At 46.7% G+C, this 9,836-nt stretch overlaps 1 long non-coding RNA gene across 1 annotated transcript; it reads left to right on the forward strand.

Moving 5' to 3' along the window:
• The first annotated feature begins 2,993 nt into the window (after positions 1-2,993).
• On the forward strand, positions 2,994-5,586 carry LOC144334351 (uncharacterized). The gene is made up of 3 exons (XR_013404098.1): positions 2,994-3,490; positions 3,541-4,385; positions 4,696-5,586. It is a non-coding gene; the product is annotated as an uncharacterized LOC144334351 (long non-coding RNA).
• The last annotated feature ends 4,250 nt before the right edge of the window (positions 5,587-9,836 follow it).

Genomic DNA, 9,836 nt, shown 5'->3' on the forward strand with positions numbered 1-9,836 from the left:
AAAACCTTTCTCTACAAAAAAATCATAAAACGAACAAACAAAAAATCTTAGCAGGGTGTGGTGGCACATGCTTGCCTGTGGTCCTAGCTACATGGGAGGCTGAAATGGGAGGATTGCTTGAGCCTGGGAGGTGGAGGTTGCAGTGAGCAGAGATCATACTACTGCACTCTCGCCTGGGCAACAGAGCAAGGCCCTGTCTCTAAATAAATAAATAAAAAGCTTGGTGTGGTGGCGTGCCCCTGCAGAACCAGCTACTTGGAAGACTGAGGCAGGAGGATCACTAGAGTCTGGGAGGTCAAGGCTACAGTGAGCTATGAGCGCACCACTGCATTCGATCTTGGGTGACAGAGAGACTCTGTCTCAATTAAAAAAGAAAAAGAAGACCTGGCACAGTGGCTCACGCCTGTAATCCCAGCACTTTGGGAGGCCAAGGCAGGTGGATCACAAGGTCAGGAGATCGAGACCATCCTGGCCAACATGGTGAAACCCTGTCTCTACTAAAAAATACAAAAATTAGCTGGGCGTGGTAGTGCACGCCTGTAATCCCCGCTACTTGGGAGGCTGAGGCAGGAGAATCGCTTGAACCTGGGAGGCAGAGGTTGCAGTGAGCTGAGATCATGCCACACCACTCCAGCCAGCCCGGGCGACAGAGCGAGACTCCGTCTCAAAAAAAAAAAAAAAAAAAAAAAAAAAAAGAAAAAGAAACAGAATATAACATTAGAAACAAAAAATAAACCCGTTGGGTTTGAAGAAGTATTATGAAGTATTTCAGACATATACTTCCAATGTTGGGACACATAGGTCCAGCTCCTTCTTTGAATTGCATCGGATTCTGTCTTATGAATGTACCATGATATCTGTAACCATTCATCCTGTTGCACACTGGAGTGCAGCTGCTGGGTCCAAGGATGTGCGTATATATCAGTGTGTAGATGGCCAAATTGTCCTCCTAAGAGATTAAACCAATTGACACTCCCACCAGCAAAGAACAATGGACTCCATTTCCCCCACACTCTCACCAACTCTGAATATAGCCATGCATCACTGAACAATCAGGATACGCTCTGAGAAATGCATTGTTAGGTGATTTCATCCTTGTGTGAACATCATAGTGTACTTACACAAACAGAGGGTAGAGCCCACCACACACACCTTGGCTATATGATATAACTTTTTGCTCCCAGGCTGTAAACGTGTACAGCGTGTACTACACTGAATACTGTAGGCAACTAACATAATGGTTTGTATTTGTGTATTTTAACATAGAAAAGGTACAGTAAAAATACAGTTTTATAATCTTATGGGACTGCTGTCTTATCTGCAGTCTGTTGTTGACTAAAATATCCTTATGCAGTGCATGACTGTATCTTGCAATTTCTTAACTTTTGCCAATATGTTGAGTAAAAAAAATGACCCCTCATTTGTACTTTCACTTACATTATAATTTTTGTGGATAACTTTTATTTTCCTTTCTTTTTTGGAGGGCATGCAAGATCAGTGAGTTTTCTTTCTCTTCTGATGATGAAAGTTATTGCTTATTTTTATATTGGGTTTTCAGTTTGGTTGATTTGTAGAAGTTCTATTTTCTGGATTTTACTACTTTGTTTTGTTTTTGTTTTTGTTTTTTGAGACAGAGTCTTGCTCTTGTTGCTCAGGCTGGAGTGCTGTGGAGCAATCTCGGCTCACTGCAACCTTCGCCTCTTGGATTTAAGCAATTCTCCTGCCTCAGCCTCCCGAGTAGCTGGGATTACAGGAGCGCACCACCACGCCCGGTTAATTTTTGTATTTTTAGTAGAGACGGGCTTTCACCATGTTGGCCAGGCTGGTCTTAAACTCCTGACCTCAGAATGACATCAGGAGGCCGGGCGTGGTGGCTCACACCTGTAATCCCAGCACTTTGAGGGCCTCAGCCTCCCAAAAACCTCACTCTTTTTGAGTGAGGTTTTGTTTTTGTTTTAAAATTGTGGTAAAACATAAGTAACACAAAAATTGCCATTTTAACCATACTTTAATTTTTTATTTTTAAGAGACTGGGTCTCACTCTGTCACCCAGGCTAGAGTACAGTAGTACAGTCATGGCTCACTGCAGACTCGATGTCCTGGGCTCAAGTGATTCTCCTGCTTTAGCCTCTCAAGTAGCTGGGACGACAGGCGCATGCCACCACACCCCACTACTTTTTACATATTTTGTAGTTTTCCTGTGTTGCCCAGGTTGCTCTCAAACTCATGGGTTCAAGTGATCCAAAATGAGGTTTCACCATGTTGGCCAGGCTGATCTTGAACTCCTGACCTCAGGTGATCCACCCGCCTCAGCCTCCCAAAGTGTTGGAATAACAGGCGTGAGCCACCAAGCCTGGCTATTCTGTATATTTTATATAAGTGGATTTATAGATCTGTCCTTTTATGTCTGGCTTATTTCACTTAGCATGTTTTCAGGTTTCATCCATGTTGTAGTATGTATCAGAATTTCATTCTTTTTCATGGCTGAATAATATTCTGTTCTTTGTATACACACCTCATTTTGCTTATCAGTTCATGTGTTGATGGACACTTACAATGTTTCCACTTTTGGATGTTGTGAATAATGCTGCTAGGAACATGGGTGTATGTCTTACTCTGATTCCTGAGGCTGAGTAATTTATAAAGAAAAGAGGTTTATTTGATTCACAGTTCTGCAGGTTGTACAAGAAGCATGCCACTAGCATCTGCTTCTGGTGAGGCCTCAGGCTACTTCACTCACCATGGAAGGTGAAGAGGGGCCAGGGTGTGCAGAGATCACATGGTAAGAGGGGAAGCAAGAGAGAGTGAGATGGGAAGTCCAGGCCCTTTTTTTTTTGTTTTTTTCTGAGACAGAGTCTCACTTTGTCACCCAGGCTGGAGTACAGTAGTGTGATCTTGACTCACTGCAACCTCCACCTCCTGGGTTCAAGTGATTCTCATGCCTCAGCCTCCCAAGTAGCTGGGACTACATGCATTTGCCTCCATGCTGGGCTGAATTTTTTTTTTTTTTTTTTTTTTTTTTTTTGTATTTTTAGTAGAGATGGGGTTTCACCATGTTGGCCAGGCTGGTCTTGAACTCCTGACCTCAAGTGATCCGCCCACCTCAGCCTCCCAAAGTGCTGGGATTATAGGAGTGAGCCACTGCTCCAGGCCTCCAGGCCCTTTTTAAACAACCAGTTCTTTGGGAACTGATAAAGGAAGAACTCACCACTCCTGCCCACCTAGGGAGGGCATTATGTCTTCATGAGGTTTCTGCCCCCATGACCCAAGCACCTCCCATTAGTCCTCTCCAACACTGGGGATCCAATTTCAACATGAGATTTGCAGGGGACAAACATCCAAACTCTAGCAGCATACAAATCTCTGTTCAAGTCCCTGTTTTCGATTCTTTTGATCTTGTGGATATGAACCCAGGAATGGAATTGCTGGATCATGTGATGGTTGTACTTTTTTTTTTTTTTTTGAGACGGAGTCTAGCTCTGTCGTCCAGGCTGGAGTGCAGTGGCCAGATCTCAGCTCACTGCAAGCTCCGTCTCCCAGGTTTACGCCATTCTCCTGCCTCAGCCTCCCAAGTAGCTGGGACTACAGGCGCCCGCCACCTCGCCCGGGTAGTTTTTTGTATTTTTTTTAGTAGAGACGGGGGTTTCACTGTGTTAGCCAGGATGGTCTCTATCTCCTGACCTAGTGATCCGCCCGTCTTGGCCTCTCAAAGTGCTGGGATTACAGGCTTGAGCCATCGCGCCCGGCTGGTTGTACGTTTAACCTTTTGAGAAACTTCCAAACTATTTTCCACGTCAGCTGCGCCACCAGCCATTCCCACCAGCAATGCATGAGGGTTCTATTTTCTCCGCATCCTCCCTGACACTGTTAGTTTCTTTTTAAAAAATTATAGCCATCTTAGTAGATATAAAGTGCTATCTCATTGTGGTTTTTTATTTGCATTTCCCTACTGATGATGTTGAGCAATTTTTCACATGCTTATTGGCCATTTGTATATTTTCTTTGAATAAATGTCTATTTATTTATTTTTGAGATGGTGTCTCACTCCATCGCCCAGGCTGGAGTGCAGTGGTGCGATCTCTGCTCACTGCAACCTCTGCCTCCCGGGTTCAAGTGATTCTTCTGCCTCAGCCTCCTAAGTAGCTGAGACTATAAGTAAGCGCCACCATACCCAGCTAATTTTGGTATTTTTAGTAGATACGGGGTTTCACTATGTTGGCCACACTGGTCTTGAACTCTTGACCTCAGGTGATCCACCCGCCTTGGCCTCCCAAAGTGCTGGGATTATAGGCAGGAGCCACCGTGCCTGGCCTGAAGAAATGTCTATTTAAATCCTTTGCTTGGCCAGGTGTGGTGGCTCATATCTTCAGTCTCAGGAGGCTGAGGTGGGAGGATTATTTGAGCCCAGGAGTTTGAGGTTACAATGAGCTATGATTGTGCCATTGCACTCTACCCTGGACAGCAGAGTAAGGCTCCGCCATAAAAAAAAAAAAAAAAAAAAAAAAGAGGAAGAAGCAAAGTGTGGAAGTCTGTAAATGCTACCCTTTGTGTTTTCTGTGGGTTTTTTTTTTCTTTTTTTTTTTTAGACAAGGTCTCACTCTGTCACCCAGGCTGAGTGCAGTGGCATGATAACAGCTCAGTGCAACCTCTGCCTCCTGGGCTCAAGTGATCCTCCCACCTCAGCCTCTGGAGTAGCTGGGATTACAGGCACGTGCCACCATGCCTGGCTAATTTTTGTATTTTTAGAAGAGACAGGGTTTCGCCATGTTGCCCAGGCTAGTCTCAGACTCCTGGACTCAAGTGATCTGCTCAGGGATTACAGGCGTAAGCCACCGTGCCTGGCCCCCTTTGTGTTTTATGTGTTGTATATGCACAAATGTTTCTGGAAGTATACACTATGTAGTGTTAGTGGTGATGCTTTTAGAGGAGGAGACTGGGAAACTGGTGTGTGTTAACCACAGTGATGTATCCACACCCATTTCTCTTTTCCAGGAAATATGGAAAGACTACATTTCTCAGCCTTCCTAGTAGATGTGATGTCACCAATTGGAACTGGGCAGAAGAATGTGTCATTTCAGTCCAAGGCAATTAAGTGTTAATCTCAGTCTTTTCCCTTTCCCCTACCCCGATCTGAGCAGTTGAAATCAAATAACTGAGATTATGGTGATGTCAGAAGGACGCACTCTGGTTTTAAGTCACTGCTGGGGGAGAACAGTACACCATCATTGTCTAATGTGGGATGAGTAAGAAGTAAGTCTTTGTTGTGTTAAGCGACTGAGATTTGGAGTTTTATTTAGTATCACATGGGGTGGATTAAAGATGGCCAGACATTTTTTGACATTCCTTTTTTTTTTTTTTTCTTGTTTTTTTGAGATGGAGTCTCATTCTGTTGCCCAGGCTGGAGTGCAATGGTGCAATCTTGGCTCACTGCAACCTCCACCTCCGGAGTTCAAGCAAATCTCCTGCCTCCGCCTCCTGAGTAGCTGGGATTACAGGCATGTACCACCACACCCAGCTAATTTTTGCATTTTCAGTAGAGACAGGGTTTCACCATGTTGGTCAGGCTGGTCTCGAACTCCTGACCTCGTGATCCGCCCGCCTTGACCTCCCAAAGTGCTGGGATTACAGGTGTGAGCCACTGTGCCTGGCTTGACATTCCTTTCATTGAAAGCTGGGGCCTATGTCCCCTCTCCTTCAATTTGAGCTGGTCTGTGACTGCTTTGGTCAATAGAATGCAGAGGAAGTGATGTGTTCTAATTTCAGGGTCAAATCGTAAGAGACTGACAGCTTTCGTACTGTTGGATGCATGTTTTGGGATGCTCCCTCTCAGAATCTAGCCACCATGCTCTGAGAAAGCTAAGCCATGCGAAGGGGCCATATGTAGGTGCTTTGGTCTGCAGCTCCGACCCTCTAACCAATGGATGGCATCTCCTGCCAGCCAAATGAGCAAGCAAGCCATCAATAGCAACCCGCCCAGCTGAGTCTTCAGGTAACTCCAGTCCTGGTGTGATCGCAGTCACATAAGCCACTCAAAGTGAGAATCACCAGCTGAGTTCAGCCAACAGAGTCACGGGCAATATTAGAAATCACTCTACTGCCAGGTGCGGTGGCTCACGCCTGTATCCTAGCACTTTGGGAGGCCGAGGCAAGCAGACTGCCTGAGCTCAGGAGTTCGAGACCAGCCTGGGCAACGTGGTAAAACCCTGTCTGTACTAAAATACAAAAAATTAGCCGGGCGTGGCAGCATGTGCCTGTAGTCCCAGCTACTCAGGAGGCTGAGGCAGGAGAACTGCTTGAATCCGGGAGGCGGAGGTTGCAGTGAGCCAAGATCATGCCACTGCACTCCAGCCTGGGCGACAGAGCGAGATTCCGTCTCCAGAAAAAAAAAAAAAAAAAAAAAAAGAAATCACTGTAACCACAGACCAGCCTGTCTGTAGAAGAGACATGATAAACAGCTAGCAAACACAGAAATGTGATTCTTTCTGGGAGTATTAGGTGCTCTGAAAGGAAGAACAAGGGTGATGTGATAGATGCTTATTGGGATGGGAGCTTTTTCAGAATGGGTGACAGAAAAGGTCCGCCTGGTATGTAGGAGCTAGCCCCTAAAAGTTGTGGAGGAAGAGCACTAGGAAGGGGGTGCAGCCAGGGCAAAGCCTCCAAGGTGGGACTAAGCTTGGCAGTGGGATTTCAGTGCAGTGAATAAGGCTAAAGAGTAGGAAGAGGTAAGATCAGTGATATGGGCAGGGGCTAGATCAAGCAGGGCCTTGAAGGCCATGGTAAAGGGTTTGGTATTTGCTTTGACTATGCTGGAGAGCCTTTCAAGGGTTTTAAGCAAGAGGAACTTGAGATGATTTAAGGTTTTGTTTTTGTTGTTTTGAGACGGAGTCTTGTCCTGTTGCTCAGGCTGGAGTGCAGTGGCGCAATCTCAGCTCACTGCAACCTCTGCCTCCTGGGTTCAAGCCATTCTCCTACCTCAGCCTCCCGAGTAGCTGGGATTACAGGCGTGCGCCACCACACTTGGATAATTTTTGTATTTTTAGTAGAGATGGGGTTTCTCCATGTTGGTCAGGCTGATCCTAAACTCCCGACCTCAGGTGACCTGCCCACCTCGGCCTCCCAAAGTGCTGGGATTACAGGCGTGAGCCACTGTGCCCGGCCTGATTTAAGTTTTTGAACAATCACTCTGGCTTCTGGCAGATGCCTAACCCAGGTGCAAGGTTTTTTTTTTTTTTTTTTTTTTTCCGAGATGGAGTCTCGCTCTGTCGCCAGGCTGGAGTGCAGTGGCGCGATCTTGGCTCACTGCAACTTCTGCCTCCCAGGTTCAACCAGTTCTCTGCCTTAGCCTCCCAAGTAGTTGGGATTACAGGCACCAGCCACCAAGCCTGGCTTTTTTTTTTTTTTTTTTTTTGGTATTTTTAGTAGAAATGGGGTTTCACCATTCTGGCCAGGCTGGTCTTGAACTCCTGACCTTGTGATCCACCTGCCTCAGCTTCCCAAAGTGCTGGGATTACAGGTGTGAGCCACCGTGTCTGGCCTCCCAGGTGCAAGTTTTTTTTTGTTTTTTTTTTTTGTTTTTTTGAGACAGAGTGTCGCTCTGTCCCCCAGGCTGGAGTGTAGTGGCGCGATCTCAGCTCACTACAAGCTCCACCTCCCAGGTTCACACCATTCTCCTGCCTCAGCCTCCTGAGTAGCTGGGACTACAGGGGCCCGCCACTGCACCCGGCTAATTTTTTTGTATTTTTAGTAGATACGGGGTTTCACTGTGGTCTCAATCTCCTGACCTCATGATCTGCCCGCCTCGGCCTCCCAAAATGCTGGAATTACAGGTGTGAGCCACCGCGCCCAGCCAGGTGCAAGTTTTAAACTACATTCTAAAGTACTTTAGGGTCAGGTGCAGTAGCTCGTGCCTGTAATGCTAGCACTTGGGAGGCCAAGGCAGGAGGAATGTTTGAGCCCAGGAGTTCAAGACCAGCCTGGGCAACATAGTGAGACCCTGTCTTTAAAGAAAAATTTAAAATGAACTGGGTGGCCAGGCACGGTGACTCACGCCTGTAATCCCAGCACTTTGGGAAGCTGAGGTGGGTGGATCACTTGAGGTCAGGAGCTGGAGACCAGCCTGGCCAACATGGTGAAACCCCATTTCTACTAAAAGTACAAAAATTAGCTGGGTGTGGTGACGCGTGCCTGTAATCCCACCTATTCGAAAGGCGGATGCACGAGAATCGCTTGAACCCCGGAGGTGGAGGTTGCAATGAGCCGAGATTTACCACTGCACTCCAGCCCGGGTGACAGAGTGAGACTCTGTCTCAAAAACAAACAAAAAAAGAGCCAGGTATAGTGGCATGTGCCTGTAGTCTCAGCTACTCAGGAGACTGAGGTGGAAGGATCATTTAATCCCAGGAGAATGAGGCTGCAGTGAGCCATGATTGTGTCATCGCATTCCAGCCTGGGCAACAGAGAGAGACCCTGTCTCAAAAACAAAACAGAACAAAAAAAGTAAAGTACATTAGGTCCCCAGATCATGGTATAACACTTTTTTATATTTATTGGTCAAATAATATTTCTCTTACATAATTAATTTGAGATACATTAAAGAGCAAGTTAAATGTAAAAAGCAGAAATTTGTCTCCATATATTATGTTATCTAAAATTTTATTTCAAGTGATCTTTGTAATACAGTCTTTCATATTCTAAAAGTAGAACATGAATATTTTTAGTCAAAATCAATCACTTCTTTATCATATACTACTCAAAAATGACAATTTATTTAGTATTTCCTAGGTGTATTTTGTGAGTCAAAAAAGGATTAGGAAACCCTGCCCCAATATGACTCCTTACCTGAGAGAAACAGCATCTCTGCACCTCACAGCCAGGCCAAGCCCTGTTAATATCTTCTCCAATGCACACAGCCAGAGTTCCTTATTTATATAGTGTCTCCAAGCACCCAAGAGTCAGCCAGTTCTAAAGGGAATTCATCACTGTCATCAGCTGGCCCTGGGTCTCCATGGGCACTGTGCCTGTCTCCTGGGCATGCCTTTTGCTGAATGTTACCACCCATCTTTAACAGAAATACTCCTGGCCGGGCGCGGTGGCTCAAGCCTGTAATCCCAGCACTTTGGGAGGCCGAGACGGGCGGATCACGAGGTCAGGAGATCGAAACCATCCTGGCTAACACGGTGAAACCCCGTCTCTATTAAGAAATACAAAAAACTAGCCGGGCGAGGTGGCGGGCGCCTGTAGTCGCAGCTACTCGGGAGGCTGAGGCCGGAGAATGGCGTGAACCCGGGAGGCGGAGCTTGCAGTGAGCTGAGATCCCGCCACTGCACTCCAGCCTGCGCGACGGAGCGAGACTCCGTCTCAAAAAAAAAAAAAAAAAAAAACCAGAAATACTCCTTCAAGAGACAGGCCAGGCCTGGGCTGGGGCTAGAGGTACAGAGACATCTGGGACCCAGGCCCTGCCCTAAGGGGCACTGCACAGATTACAGGATGGTGTGATAACTGGCGACAGTTGTAACTCGAACTCAACTGGGGCTGGTATCTGAGAAGCTTGAACTTAGTGTAGGGGCAGGAAAGTACTCCTGGAGGAGGTGATGCATGATTAGGAGCCAGGCCCGCTAGAGGGGATGGTGTTCCAAACATCAGGCTTGGCCTGTGCAAAGGCCATGGGCGTCTAAGACAGTGACATATGAGAGACTGAGCCCAGCTCACTGTGAAAGCAGGGCAGGCTACACTGACCTGGGGGCGACTGGGCCTTCGCTGCTTTCTACATCCTCTGACTCGTCCCCATCAGAATCTCAACAGACTCGTCACCTCCAGGGCCTGCACTGCTCTCCCAA

Source organism: Macaca mulatta, chromosome 14 (genome assembly GCF_049350105.2).
Source record: "Macaca mulatta isolate MMU2019108-1 chromosome 14, T2T-MMU8v2.0, whole genome shotgun sequence".
NCBI lineage: Eukaryota > Metazoa > Chordata > Mammalia > Primates > Cercopithecidae > Macaca > Macaca mulatta.